Raw genomic sequence first — 11,787 nt, 5'->3', positions numbered from 1 at the left:
GTAGGAGGCAAGGCAAAAGTACATCCGCAGTGTCTGTCTGGGTGTGAAAGTGCTGGCAAGGGAAGGTGAGGACCAGCAAGAGCATTAAGCCCTTAGAAATATTAAGAGGGAAACATGGCTGTATGTTTTAACTTTGTGAGCTGGTGTGTGCCGAGAGTGAGAGTGAGCTTGCGAATGTGTCTTGGCAGTGGCAGGAGGCAAGGCAAGGGGAGATTCTTAGTGTATATTTGGCTGTGAAAGCACTGGCAAGGGAAGGTCAGAAACAGCAGGAGCTCTAAGCCCTTAGAGCTCTGGTGTGGGAGAAATGGCTGTATGTTTTTACTTTGTGAGCTGGTGTGTGCCAAGAGTGAGAGTGAGCTTGAGAATGTGTATTGAGAGTGGTGGGAGGCAAGGCAAGGGGAGATGCCAGGGGGGGTGTCTGGCTGTGAGTGCGGTGGGAAGGGCAGTTGAATACAGCACCAGCTCTTAGGCCTTAGAGCTATGGTGTGGGAGAAATGGCTGTATGTTTTAACTTTGTGAGCTGGTGTGTGCCGAGAGTGAGAGTGAGCTTGAGAATGTGTGTTGGCAGTGGCAGGAGGCAAGGCAAGGGGAGATTCTTAGTGTATGTTTTTCTGTGAAAGCACTGGCAAGGGAAGGTCAGAAACAGCAAGAGCTCTAAGCCCTTAGAGCTCTGGTGTGGGAGAAATGGCTGTATGTTTTAACTTTGTGAGCTGGTGTGTGCCGAGAGTGAGAGTGAGCTAGCGAATGTGTCTTGGCAGTGGCAGGAGGCAAGGCAAGGGGAGATTCTTAGTGTATGTTTGGCTGTGAAAGCACTGGCAAGGGAAGGTCAGAATCAGCAAGAGCTCTAAGCGCTTAGAGCTGTGGTGTGGGAGAAATGGCTGTATGTTTTAACTTTGTGAGCTGGTCTGTGCCGAGAGTGAGAGTGAGCTAGCGAATGTGTCTTGGCAGTGGCAGGAGGCAAGGCAAGGGGAGATTCTTAGTGTATGTTTGGCTGTGAAAGCACTGGCAAGGGAAGGTCAGAATCAGCAAGAGGTCTAAGCGCTTAGAGCTCTGGTGTGGGAGAAATGGCTGGATGTTTTAACTTTGTGAGCTGGTGTGTTGCGAGAGTGAGAGTGAGCTTGAGAATGTGTCTTGGCAGTGGTAGGAGGCAAGGCAAGGGGAGATGCCAGGGGGGTGTCTGGCTGTGAGTGCGGTGGGAAGGGCAGTTGAATACAGCACCAGCTCTTAGGCCTTAGAGCTCTGGTGTGGGAGAAATGGCTGTATGTTTTAACTTTGTGAGCTGGTGTGTGCCGAGAGTGAGAGTGAGCTTGCGAATGTGTGTTGGCAGTGGTAGGAGGCAAGGCAAGGGGAGATTCTTAGTGTATGTTTGGCTGTGAAAGCACTGGCAAGGGAAGGTCAGAAACAGCAAGAGCTCTAAGCGCTTAGAGCTGTGGTGTGGGAGAAATGGCTGTATGTTTTAACTTTGTGAGCTGGTGTGTGCCGAGAGTGAGAGTGAGCTTGAGAATGTGTCTTGGGAGTGGTGGGAGGCAAGGCAAGGGGAGATGCCAGGGGGGTGTCTGGCTGTGAGTGCGGTGGGAAGGGCAGTTGAATACAGCACCAGCTCTTAGGCCTTAGAGCTATGGTGTGGGAGAAATGGCTGTATGTTTTAACTTTGTGAGCTGGTGTGTGCCGAGAGTGAGAGTGAGCTTGCGAATGTGTGTTGGCAGTGGTGGGAGGCAAGGCAAGGGGAGATTCTTAGTGTATGTTTGGCTGTGAAAGCACTGGCAAGGGAATGTCAGAAACAGCAAGAGCTCTAAGCCCTTAGAGCTCTGGTGTGGGAGAAATGGCTGTATGTTTTAACACTGGGAGCTGGTCTGTGCCGAGAGTGAGAGTGAGTTTGCGAATGTGTCTTGGCAGTGGTAGGAGGCAAGGGAAGGGGAGATTCTTAGTGTATGTTTGGCTGTGAAAGCACTGGCAAGGGAAGGTCAGAAACAGCAGGAGCTCTAAGCCCTTAGAGCTCTGGTGTGGGAGAAATGGCTGTATGTTTTTACTTTGTGAGCTGGTGTGTGCCGAGAGTGAGAGTGAGCTTGAGAATGTGTATTGAGAGTGGTGGGAGGCAAGGCAAGGGGAGATGCCAGGGGGGTGTCTGGCTGTGAGTGCGGTGGGAAGGGCAGTTGAATACAGCACCAGCTCTTAGGCCTTAGAGCTCTGGTGTGGGAGAAATGGCTGTATGTTTTAACTTTGTGAGCTGGTCTGTGCCGAGAGTGAGAGTGAGCTTGCGAATGTGTCTTGGCAGTGGCAGGAGGCAAGGCAAGGGGAGATTCTTAGTGTATGTTTTTCTGTGAAAGCACTGGCAAGGGAATGTCAGAAACAGCAAGAGCTCTAAGCCCTTAGAGCTCTGGTGTGGGAGAAATGAGTGTATGTTTTAACTTTGTGAGCTGGTGTGTGCCGAGAGTGAGAGTGAGCTTGAGAATGTGTCTTGGCAGTGGTAGGAGGCAAGGCAAGGGGAGATGCCAGGGGGGTGTCTGGCTGTGAGTGCGGTGGGAAGGGCAGTTGAATACAGCACCAGCTCTTAGGCCTTAGAGCTCTGGTGTGGGAGAAATGGCTGTATGTTTTAACTTTGTGAGCTGGTGTGTGCGAGAGTGAGAGTGAGCTTGCGAATGTGTGTTGGCAGTGGTAGGAGGCAAGGCAAGGGGAGATTCTTAGTGTATGTTTGGCTGTGAAAGCACTGGCAAGGGAAGGTCAGAAACAGCAAGAGCTCTAAGCGCTTAGAGCTCTGGTGTGGGAGAAATGGCTGGATGTTTTAACTTTGTGAGCTGGTGTGTGCCGAGAGTGAGAGTGAGCTTGAGAATGTGTCTTGGCAGTGGTAGGAGGCAAGGGAAGGGGAGATTCTTAGTGTATGTTTGGCTGTGAAAGCACTGGCAAGGGAAGGTCAGAAACAGCAAGAGCTCTAAGCGCTTAGAGCTCTGGTGTGGGAGAAATGGCTGTATGTTTTAACTTTGTGAGCTGGTGTGTGCCGAGAGTGAGAGTGAGCTTGAGAATGTGTCTTGGGAGTGGTGGGAGGCAAGGCAAGGGGAGATGCCAGGGGGGTGTCTGGCTGTGAGTGCGGTGGGAAGGGCAGTTGAATACAGCACCAGCTCTTAGGCCTTAGAGCTATGGTGTGGGAGAAATGGCTGCATGTTTGCACTTTGTGAGCTGGTGTGTGCCGAGAGTGAGAGTGAGCTTGCGAATGTGTATTGAGAGTGCTGGGAGGCAAGGCAAAAGTACATCCGCAGTGTCTGTCTGGGTGTGAAAGTGCTGGCAAGGGAAGGTGAGGACCAGCCAGAGCATTAAGCCCTTAGAAATATTAAGAGGGAAACATGGCTCTATGTTTTAACTTTGTGAGCTGGTCTGTGCCGAGAGTGAGAGTGAGCTTGCGAATGTGTGTTGGCAGTGGTAGGAGGCAAGGCAAGGGGAGATTCTTAGTGTATGTTTGGCTGTGAAAGCACTGGCAAGGGAAGGTCAGAAACAGCAAGAGCTCTAAGCCCTTAGAGCTCTGGTGTGGGAGAAATGAGTGTATGTTTTAACTTTGTGAGCTGGTCTGTGCCGAGAGTGAGAGTGAGCTTGCGAATGTCTCTTGGCAGTGGTAGGAGGCAAGGCAAGGGGAGATTCTTAGTGTATGTTTGGCTGTGAAAGCACTGGCAAGGGAAGGTCAGAAACAGCAAGAGCTCTAAGCCCTTAGAGCTCTGGTGTGGGAGAAATGGCTGTATGTTTTAACACTGGGAGCTGGTCTGTGCCGAGAGTGAGAGTGAGTTTGCGAATGTGTCTTGGCAGTGGTAGGAGGCAAGGCAAGGGGAGATTCTTAGTGTATGTTTGGCTGTGAAAGCACTGGCAAGGGAAGGTCAGAATCAGCAAGAGGTCTAAGCGCTTAGAGCTCTGGTGTGGGAGAAATGGCTGGATGTTTTAACTTTGTGAGCTGGTGTGTGCCGAGAGTGAGAGTGAGCTTGAGAATGTGTCTTGGGAGTGGTAGGAGGCAAGGCAAGGGGAGATGCCAGGGGGGTGTCTGGCTGTGAGTGCGGTGGGAAGGGCAGTTGAATACAGCACCAGCTCTTAGGCCTTAGAGCTATGGTGTGGGAGAAATGGCTGTATGTTTTAACTTTGTGAGCTGGTGTGTGCCGAGAGTGAGAGTGAGCTTGCGAATGTGTGTTGGCAGTGGTAGGAGGCAAGGCAAGGGGAGATTCTTAGTGTATGTTTGGCTGTGAAAGCACTGGCAAGGGAATGTCAGAAACAGCAAGAGCTCTAAGCCCTTAGAGCTGTGGTGTGGGAGAAATGGCTGTATGTTTTAACACTGGGAGCTGGTCTGTGCCGAGAGTGAGAGTGAGTTTGCGAATGTGTCTTGGCAGTGGTAGGAGGCAAGGGAAGGGGAGATTCTTAGTGTATGTTTGGCTGTGAAAGCACTGGCAAGGGAAGGTCAGAAACAGCAGGAGCTCTAAGCCCTTAGAGCTCTGGTGTGGGAGAAATGGCTGTATGTTTTTACTTTGTGAGCTGGTCTGTGCCGAGAGTGAGAGTGAGCTTGAGAATGTGTATTGAGAGTGGTGGGAGGCAAGGCAAGGGGAGATGCCAGGGGGGTGTTTGGCTGTGAGTGCGGTGGGAAGGGCAGTTGAATACAGCACCAGCTCTTAGGCCTTAGAGCTCTGGTGTGGGAGAAATGGCTGTATGTTTTAACTTTGTGAGCTGGTCTGTGCCGAGAGTGAGAGTGAGCTTGCGAATGTGTCTTGGCAGTGGCAGGAGGCAAGGCAAGGGGAGATTCTTAGTGTATGTTTTTCTGTGAAAGCACTGGCAAGGGAAGGTCAGAAACAGCAAGAGCTCTAAGCGCTTAGAGCTCTGGTGTGGGAGAAGTGGCTGTATGTTTTAACTTTGTGAGCTGGTGTGTGCCGAGAGTGAGAGTGAGCTTGAGAATGTGTCTTGGGAGTGGTGGGAGGCAAGGCAAGGGGAGATGCCAGGGGGGTGTCTGGCTGTGAGTGTGGTGGGAAGGGCAGTTGAATACAGCACCAGCTCTTAGGCCTTCGAGCTATGGTGTGGGAGAAATGGCTGCATGTTTGCACTTTGTGAGCTGGTCTGTGCGAAGAGTGAGAGTGATCTTGCGAATGTGTATTGAGAGTGCTGGGAGGCAAGGCAAAAGTACATCCGCAGTGTCTGTCTGGGTGTGAAAGTGCTGGCAAGGGAAGGTGAGGACCAGCAAGAGCATTAAGCCCTTAGAAATATTAAGAGGGAAACATGGCTGTATGTTTTAACTTTGTGAGCTGGTGTGTGCCGAGAGTGAGAGTGAGCTTGCGAATGTGTCTTGGCAGTGGCAGGAGGCAAGGCAAGGGGAGATTCTTAGTGTATATTTGGCTGTGAAAGCACTGGCAAGGGAAGGTCAGAAACAGCAGGAGCTCTAAGCCCTTAGAGCTCTGGTGTGGGAGAAGTGGCTGTATGTTTTTACTTTGTGAGCTGGTCTGTGCCGAGAGTGAGAGTGAGCTTGAGAATGTGTATTGAGAGTGGTGGGAGGCAAGGCAAGGGGAGATGCCAGGGGGGTGTCTGGCTGTGAGTGCGGTGGGAAGGGCAGTTGAATACAGCACCAGCTCTTAGGCCTTAGAGCTCTGGTGTGGGAGAAATGGCTGTATGTTTTAACTTTGTGAGCTGGTGTGTGCCGAGAGTGAGAGTGAGCTTGCGAATGTGTCTTGGCAGTGGCAGAAGGCAAGGCAAGGGGAGATTCTTAGTGTATGTTTTTCTGTGAAAGCACTGGCAAGGGAAGGTCAGAAACAGCAAGAGCTCTAAGCCCTTAGAGCTCTGGTGTGGGAGAAATGGCTGTATGTTTTAACTTTGTGAGCTGGTGTGTGCCGAGAGTGAGAGTGAGCTTGAGAATGTGTCTTGGGAGTGGTGGGAGGCAAGGCAAGGGGAGATGCCAGGGGGGTGTCTGGCTGTGAGTGCGGTGGGAAGGGCAGTTGAATACAGCACCAGCTCTTAGGCCTTAGAGCTATGGTGTGGGAGAAATGGCTGTATGTTTTAACTTTGTGAGCTGGTGTGTGCCGAGAGTGAGAGTGAGCTTGCGAATGTGTGTTGGCAGTGGTAGGAGGCAAGGCAAGGGGAGATTCTTAGTGTATGTTTGGCTGTGAAAGCACTGGCAAGGGAAGGTCAGAATCAGCAAGAGCTCTAAGCGCTTAGAGCTCTGGTGTGGGAGAAATGGCTGGATGTTTTAACTTTGTGAGCTGGTGTGTGCCGAGAGTGAGAGTGAGCTTGAGAATGTGTCTTGGGAGTGGTGGGAGGCAAGGCAAGGGGAGATTCTTAGTGTATGTTTGGCTGTGAAAGCACTGGCAAGGGAATGTCAGAAACAGCAAGAGCTCTAAGCCCTTAGAGCTCTGGTGTGGGAGAAATGGCTGTATGTTTTAACTTTGTGAGCTGGTGTGTGCCGAGAGTGAGAGTGAGTTTGCGAATGTGTCTTGGCAGTGGTAGGAGGCAAGGCAAGGGGAGATTCTTAGTGTATGTTTGGCTGTGAAAGCACTGGCAAGGGAAGGTCAGAAACAGCAAGAGCTCTAAGCGCTTAGAGCTCTGGTGTGGGAGAAGTGGCTGTATGTTTTAACTTTGTGAGCTGGTGTGTGCCGAGAGTGAGAGTGAGCTTGAGAATGTGTCTTGGGAGTGGTGGGAGGCAAGGCAAGGGGAGATGCCAGGGGGGTGTCTGGCTGTGAGTGTGGTGGGAAGGGCAGTTGAATACAGCACCAGCTCTTAGGCCTTCGATCTATGGTGTGGGAGAAATGGCTGCATGTTTGCACTTTGTGAGCTGGTCTGTGCGAAGAGTGAGAGTGATCTTGCGAATGTGTCTTGGCAGTGGTAGGAGGCAAGGCAAAAGTACATCCGCAGTGTCTGTCTGGGTGTGAAAGTGCTGGCAAGGGAAGGTGAGGACCAGCAAGAGCATTAAGCCCTTAGAAATATTAAGAGGGAAACATGGCTGTATGTTTTAACTTTGTGAGCTGGTGTGTGCCGAGAGTGAGAGTGAGCTTGCGAATGTGTTTTGGCAGTGGCAGGAGGCAAGGCAAGGGGAGATTCTTAGTGTATATTTGGCTGTGAAAGCACTGGCAAGGGAAGGTCAGAAACAGCAGGAGCTCTAAGCCCTTAGAGCTCTGGTGTGGGAGAAATGGCTGTATGTTTTTACTTTGTGAGCTGGTGTGTGCCAAGAGTGAGAGTGAGCTTGAGAATGTGTATTGAGAGTGGTGGGAGGCAAGGCAAGGGGAGATGCCAGGGGGGGTGTCTGGCTGTGAGTGCGGTGGGAAGGGCAGTTGAATACAGCACCAGCTCTTAGGCCTTAGAGCTATGGTGTGGGAGAAATGGCTGTATGTTTTAACTTTGTGAGCTGGTCTGTGCCGAGAGTGAGAGTGAGCTTGAGAATGTGTGTTGGCAGTGGCAGGAGGCAAGGCAAGGGGAGATTCTTAGTGTATGTTTTTCTGTGAAAGCACTGGCAAGGGAAGGTCAGAATCAGCAAGAGCTCTAAGCGCTTAGAGCTCTGGTGTGGGAGAAATGGCTGTATGTTTTAACTTTGTGAGCTGGTCTGTGCCGAGAGTGAGAGTGAGCTAGCGAATGTGTCTTGGCAGTGGCAGGAGGCAAGGCAAGGGGAGATTCTTAGTGTATGTTTGGCTGTGAAAGCACTGGCAAGGGAAGGTCAGAATCAGCAAGAGCTCTAAGCGCTTAGAGCTGTGGTGTGGGAGAAATGAGTGTATGTTTTAACTTTGTGAGCTGGTGTGTGCCGAGAGTGAGAGTGAGCTTGAGAATGTGTCTTGGCAGTGGTAGGAGGCAAGGCAAGGGGAGATGCCAGGGGGGTGTCTGGCTGTGAGTGCGGTGGGAAGGGCAGTTGAATACAGCACCAGCTCTTAGGCCTTAGAGCTATGGTGTGGGAGAAATGGCTGTATGTTTTAACTTTGTGAGCTGGTGTGTGCCGAGAGTGAGAGTGAGCTTGCGAATGTGTCTTGGCAGTGGCAGGAGGCAAGGCAAGGGGAGATTCTTAGTGTATGTTTGGCTGTGAAAGCACTGGCAAGGGAATGTCAGAAACAGCAAGAGCTCTAAGCCCTTAGAGCTCTGGTGTGGGAGAAATGGCTGTATGTTTTAACTTTGTGAGCTGGTCTGTGCCGAGAGTGAGAGTGAGTTTGCGAATGTGTCTTGGCAGTGGTAGGAGGCAAGGCAAGGGGAGATTCTTAGTGTATGTTTGGCTGTGAAAGCACTGGCAAGGGAAGGTCAGAAACAGCAAGAGCTCTAAGCGCTTAGAGCTCTGGTGTGGGAGAAGTGGCTGTATGTTTTAACTTTGTGAGCTGGTGTGTGCCGAGAGTGAGAGTGAGCTTGAGAATGTGTCTTGGGAGTGGTGAGAGGCAAGGCAAGGGGAGATGCCAGGGGGGTGTCTGGCTGTGAGTGTGGTGGGAAGGGCAGTTGAATACAGCACCAGCTCTTAGGCCTTCGAGCTATGGTGTGGGAGAAATGGCTGCATGTTTGCACTTTGTGAGCTGGTCTGTGCGAAGAGTGAGAGTGATCTTGCGAATGTGTCTTGGCAGTGGTAGGAGGCAAGGCAAAAGTACATCCGCAGTGTCTGTCTGGGTGTGAAAGTGCTGGCAAGGGAAGGTGAGGACCAGCAAGAGCATTAAGCCCTTAGAAATATTAAGAGGGAAACATGGCTGTATGTTTTAACTTTGTGAGCTGGTGTGTGCCGAGAGTGAGAGTGAGCTTGCGAATGTGTCTTGGCAGTGGCAGGAGGCAAGGCAAGGGGAGATTCTTAGTGTATATTTGGCTGTGAAAGCACTGGCAAGGGAAGGTCAGAAACAGCAGGAGCTCTAAGCCCTTAGAGCTCTGGTGTGGGAGAAATGGCTGTATGTTTTTACTTTGTGAGCTGGTCTGTGCCGAGAGTGAGAGTGAGCTTGAGAATGTGTATTGAGAGTGGTGGGAGGCAAGGTAAGGGGAGATGCCAGGGGGGTGTCTGGCTGTGAGTGCTGTGGGAAGGGCAGTTGAATACAGCACCAGCTCTTAGGCCTTAGAGCACTGGTGAGAGAGAAATGGCTGTATGTTTTAACTTTGTGAGCTGGTCTGTGCCGAGAGTGAGAGTGAGCTTGCGAATGTGTCTTGGCAGTGGCAGGAGGCAAGGCAAGGGGAGATTCTTAGTGTATGTTTTTCTGTGAAAGCAGTGGCAAGGGAAGGTCAGAAACAGCAAGAGCTCTAAGCCCTTAGAGCTCTGGTGTGGGAGAAATGGCTGTATGTTTTAACTTTGTGAGCTGGTCTGTGCCGAGAGTGAGAGTGAGCTAGCGAATGTGTCTTGGCAGTGGCAGGAGGCAAGGCAAGGGGAGATTCTTAGTGTATGTTTGGCTGTGAAAGCACTGGCAAGGGAAGGTCAGAATCAGCAAGAGGTCTAAGCGCTTAGAGCTCTGGTGTGGGAGAAATGGCTGGATGTTTTAACTTTGTGAGCTGGTGTGTTGCGAGAGTGAGAGTGAGCTTGAGAATGTGTCTTGGCAGTGGTAGGAGGCAAGGCAAGGGGAGATGCCAGGGGGGTGTCTGGCTGTGAGTGCGGTGGGAAGGGCAGTTGAATACAGCACCAGCTCTTAGGCCTTAGAGCTATGGTGTGGGAGAAATGGCTGGATGTTTTAACTTTGTGAGCTGGTGTGTGCCGAGAGTGAGAGTGAGCTTGCGAATGTGTGTTGGCAGTGGTAGGAGGCAAGGCAAGGGGAGATTCTTAGTGTATGTTTGGCTGTGAAAGCACTGGCAAGGGAAGGTCAGAAACAGCAAGAGCTCTAAGCGCTTAGAGCTCTGGTGTGGGAGAAATGGCTGTATGTTTTTACTTTGTGAGCTGGTGTGTGCCGAGAGTGAGAGTGAGTTTGCGAATGTGTCTTGGCAGTGGTAGGAGGCAAGGGAAGGGGAGATTCTTAGTGTATGTTTTTCTGTGAAAGCACTGGCAAGGGAAGGTCAGAAACAGCAGGAGCTCTAAGCCCTTAGAGCTCTGGTGTGGGAGAAATGGCTGTATGTTTTTACTTTGTGAGCTGGTGTGTGCCGAGAGTGAGAGTGAGCTTGAGAATGTGTATTGAGAGTGGTGGGAGGCAAGGCAAGGGGAGATGCCAGGGGGGTGTCTGGCTGTGAGTGCGGTGGGAAGGGCAGTTGAATACAGCACCAGCTCTTAGGCCTTCGAGCTATGGTGTGGGAGAAATGGCTGTATGTTTTAACTTTGTGAGCTGGTGTGTGCCGAGAGTGAGAGTGAGCTTGCGAATGTGTGTTGGCAGTGGTAGGAGGCAAGGCAAGGGGAGATTCTTAGTGTATGTTTGGCTGTGAAAGCACTGGCAAGGGAAGGTCAGAATCAGCAAGAGGTCTAAGCGCTTAGAGCTCTGGTGTGGGAGAAATGGCTGGATGTTTTAACTTTGTGAGCTGGTGTGTGCCGAGAGTGAGAGTGAGCTTGAGAATGTGTCTTGGGAGTGGTGGGAGGCAAGGCAAGGGGAGATTCTTAGTGTATGTTTGGCTGTGAAAGCACTGGCAAGGGAATGTCAGAAACAGCAAGAGCTCTAAGCCCTTAGAGCTCTGGTGTGGGAGAAATGGCTGTATGTTTTAACACTGGGAGCTGGTCTGTGCCGAGAGTGAGAGTGAGTTTGCGAATGTGTATTGGCAGTGGTAGGAGGCAAGGCAAGGGGAGATTCTTAGTGTATGTTTGGCTGTGAAAGCACTGGCAAGGGAAGGTCAGAAACAGCAAGAGCTCTAAGCGCTTAGAGCTCTGGTGTGGGAGAAGTGGCTGTATGTTTTAACTTTGTGAGCTGGTGTGTGCCGAGAGTGAGAGTGAGCTTGAGAATGTGTCTTGGGAGTGGTGGGAGGCAAGGCAAGGGGAGATGCCAGGGGGGTGTCTGGCTGTGAGTGTGGTGGGAAGGGCAGTTGAATACAGCACCAGCTCTTAGGCCTTCGAGCTATGGTGTGGGAGAAATGGCTGCATGTTTGCACTTTGTGAGCTGGTCTGTGCGAAAAGTGAGAGTGATCTTGCGAATGTGTCTTGGCAGTGGTAGGAGGCAAGGCAAAAGTACATCCGCAGTGTCTGTCTGGGTGTGAAAGTGCTGGCAAGGGAAGGTGAGGACCAGCAAGAGCATCAAGCCCTTAGAAATATTAAGAGGGAAACATGGCTGTATGTTTTAACTTTGTGAGCTGGTGTGTGCCGAGAGTGAGAGTGAGCTTGCGAATGTGTCTTGGCAGTGGCAGGAGGCAAGGCAAGGGGAGATTCTTAGTGTATGTTTGGCTGTGAAAGCACTGGCAAGGGAAGGTCAGAAACAGCAGGAGCTCTAAGCCCTTAGAGCTCTGGTGTGGGAGAAATGGCTGTATGTTTTAACTTTGTGAGCTGGTCTGTGCCGAGAGTGAGAGTGAGCTTGAGAATGTGTGTTGGCAGTGGCAGGAGGCAAGGCAAGGGGAGATTCTTAGTGTATGTTTTTCTGTGAAAGCACTGGCAAGGGAAGGTCAGAAACAGCAAGAGCTCTAAGCCCTTAGAGCTCTGGTGTGGGAGAAATGGCTGTATGTTTTAACTTTGTGAGCTGGTCTGTGCCGAGAGTGAGAGTGAGCTAGCGAATGTGTCTTGGCAGTGGCAGGAGGCAAGGCAAGGGGAGATTCTTAGTGTATGTTTGGCTGTGAAAGCACTGGCAAGGGAATGTCAGAATCAGCAAGAGCTCTAAGCGCTTAGAGCTGTGGTGTGGGAGAAATGGCTGTATGTTTTAACTTTGTGAGCTGGTCTGTGCCGAGAGTGAGAGTGAGCTAGCGAATGTGTCTTGGCAGTGGCAGGAGGCAAGGCAAGGGGAGATT

The sequence above is a fragment of the Pelecanus crispus genome, chromosome 1 (genome assembly GCF_030463565.1).
Source record: "Pelecanus crispus isolate bPelCri1 chromosome 1, bPelCri1.pri, whole genome shotgun sequence".
In the NCBI taxonomy this organism is placed as follows: Eukaryota; Metazoa; Chordata; class Aves; order Pelecaniformes; family Pelecanidae; genus Pelecanus; species Pelecanus crispus.
The sequence above is the reverse complement of the archived record's forward strand: the minus strand, read 5'-3'. Positions refer to the sequence as shown.